Genomic DNA, 3,328 nt, shown 5'->3' with positions numbered 1-3,328 from the left:
AGAGAGAGAGAGAGAGAGAGAGAGAGAGAGAGAGAGAGAGAGAGAGAGAGAAAGTGAACGAGAGAAAGGCGCAAGAATGAAGAGGGAAGAAAGGAATAGAGTGGATAAAAGATTATGAAGAACGGTTGAGAGAGACAATCTAAACATTAATATAAGGTCCAGGTAAACATTAATCTAAACATTAATACAAGGTCCAAGTGTTCGACACTTTGAAATGTACATTTAGGTAGTTTATCTGTATTAAGCACTTATTTTTGTTTGTTTTAATGAGAAATATAGATTTATAGACGCTTCTAACGTTACGAAAGTGGTTTGGGGTGCTTAATTAGTGTTTTCGTTGTTGTATTTTGAAATGCATATTAACATGTAATGTTTATAATCAGTGAAAATTTTGACCCAACACTGTGAGATGTAATTGAAAACAATGGGATACATTTGAACATAGACTGTTTTTCATTTCTCTCTCTCAAAAAAAAATAAATAAAATAGAGCTTTCGATAGAATCGGTTTTAATCTAGGAGCAAGTTCTGATACAATACAACCATCTATGTTTATCTACCAGAAGAGATACATATCACTATTTAGAGCCATTAACTATCATGACTTCATCAAATCGATGATGCTTATTTACATATGTATTTAGTGCATTTTTCCCTTGTAAACAAATATTTCGATGTAGTAAACACCATAAGAATGAACGTTAAGGTTTATTTTATATGGGCAATAGCGGTTTTTATTAACAATGATATGAGTAATTGAATACTGTTAGACAAATATAAATAAATTGATTTTTCATTTTCCGTAGACATGAAAAGAAGATTGGTTATTCTAGGTGTCGATTCTAGTTGGAATATATTCAGGGACCACTCTCCCACCTTTATCTGTAAGGCAGAAGATAAAGCTATTCAATATGAAAGTGACTTCACTAAATAGGATAGCCCAATTTGCATAGTTAATGCTCTCACTGGATAAGTGGTCAAATACATAATTATTGATGTGCAAGCCATCAAGTGTCCGATACGTTGAAATTTAGACCAGCAACTAACTTTTAAAATAAAAACAAGTTTTCAACCAATGCTGAAATATGTAACTGAATATATGTGGACTGATATAAACAAACATCTCATTCTTATTTTCTCCTGCACAGAAAAGAGAGATTGGCTTGATCGTATTACAGGTCTTATCAAGATCTCTTGCATGGCACACTCCTAGATCTGCTTGTGGAGTGATATAGCTCATTGCTATATAAAAACACTAAATAACGTGGTTTCACTAAATAAATTTGCCCTAATTGGAGCTTTTGCAAGCTACACAGCCAACTACTTAATTATTGATATGTTAAACTGGACATGTTTGATGTTGCATTAAATTATATATTTTGATAAGCAGTACAGAACTCTGGCTAAAAATTTGAATCGCTTATAAAAGTTTACATTTAAAAGTAAGAAACACACAATTTAGTGAAATAATAATATTTAGTACATATAAACAGCTGTAAGAATCGTCAGCATCCGATAAAGATGGAAAATATGTCGGATAATACCTCAGCTTTTGCCAAGCGGTTGTGGAGCGTTATTAGTCATCAATTTTACACGTAAAGGTTGGCTAAAACTTTATACTACTTGCATTACGTAAAATACATTTCAAAATACATACACACTGACTCACACAATGCAGATAGGCATGTGTGCACGCACGCACGCACACACATACGCACTTGTATGTATACGTGTGCCTGCGTGTCTTGAACTGTGTGTGTGTGTATATGTTTGTGTGCGCATGTGCATGTATATATGTGTCTAATCAATTTTATTTAACTTTATTTTACTAGATATCTTTCTCTTTTCCATCCTTTATCCACACACACACACACACACACACACACACACACACACACACACACACACACACACACACACACACACACGCACACACACACACACACACACACACACAAACACACACGCACCCACACAAACACTTGTTGATATTCATTTGGATTTTTAGTTCCTTATATTAGCAAGTCGTCAATTATGTTTCTTATTTTCTGTTTCTGTTTTCCATCTTGTATTCAATTTTCTTTCCTTACCTTGTTTTCTTTTTACCTTGTGTTTTCCCTTGTATATCTGTCTATTTAACTCTATTATCTATTATTCTGAAGGTTAATATATTGACAAGTAGATTGTTAGTAGATCGATATATTTGCAATAAATTAGTATTCGTTGGAAGTCGAAGATAATTATGTTCTGCAGCAAATTATTCTTCAAATATTGTTTCATCGACAGCATAAATAATATTTATAATAAAGATTTTAAGAGCACCAGTTCTGAAAAGAGAGTATTGTTAAAGCGACTCCAAAATTACAAATTCCCAGAAAATCCAAAGCAAAAGTGTTTGAATTTAAATATAACATTACGTAAATATTTGGATTTAAATATAACAGTACGTAAATATTTTCAGATATCATCCGTCATCGGTTCTGTAAATTTACCCTGAGTAGAATCTGTTGTTGAGCTTGGAAAAGTCCCATATCTTTTGCGCTACTATCAGCTGATGGTTGACGGGCTTATTGTGGGCTATCAGTCATCTATGATCGCGAAATGACTCACTGAATCACAAAACTGGGCATACTATTATCTTCTGTATATATCAATCAAAGGAGAAGCTAACAAATCTTCTCATCTGGTATGACCATTCACTTCTGATCATTTCTATCTCAAGCACTCATTACTTCCAGTATTTTCGTAGACATTTCACACCACTTCAGTATTTAAGTCAGGTCGTCATGTTAACATAACGTATGCATTGCAATCGATTTCCATACGTCCATGTCAGTCCTTCAGTCGCAGGGTTCCCGACATGTCACACCTCTCCTATCCAAACACATTGACATGTTGATATCTCAGTTATCTTAAAGTAAGCGAGGAGTAATGCAAACAGCTCAAGAATTATATTCAGTTTATCAGTAGCGGTCAAATGCGGTTGCAATGTCTTTTCTGTAAGATTTTTGATATCTGTTCCCTGCTTCTTAACCAATCCGACCTGTTTCTTTATACATACCTGCCTTATTTCTTAACAACTAGTTCTCTAATCTAATTACTGAAGGTTTTCTATTCCAGATATCAATGGTGACTGTACAGCTAAGTCGTATTGTGTACGTTAACAAAGAGTCAATCTTTTGGTTGAACGAAGCTCTACGTTCTCACAACCAATGTTAACGTAAACTCCAATTTCGTGTTTCTTATATATCATATAAAATGCTTTATGCATGGTAACATGTACAGAGAGGGAGAGAGAGAGAGAGAGAGAGAGAGAGAGAGAGAGAGAG

The sequence above is a fragment of the Octopus bimaculoides genome, chromosome 12 (assembly GCF_001194135.2).
Source record: "Octopus bimaculoides isolate UCB-OBI-ISO-001 chromosome 12, ASM119413v2, whole genome shotgun sequence".
NCBI lineage: Eukaryota > Metazoa > Mollusca > Cephalopoda > Octopoda > Octopodidae > Octopus > Octopus bimaculoides.
The sequence above is the reverse complement of the archived record's forward strand: the minus strand, read 5'-3'. Positions refer to the sequence as shown.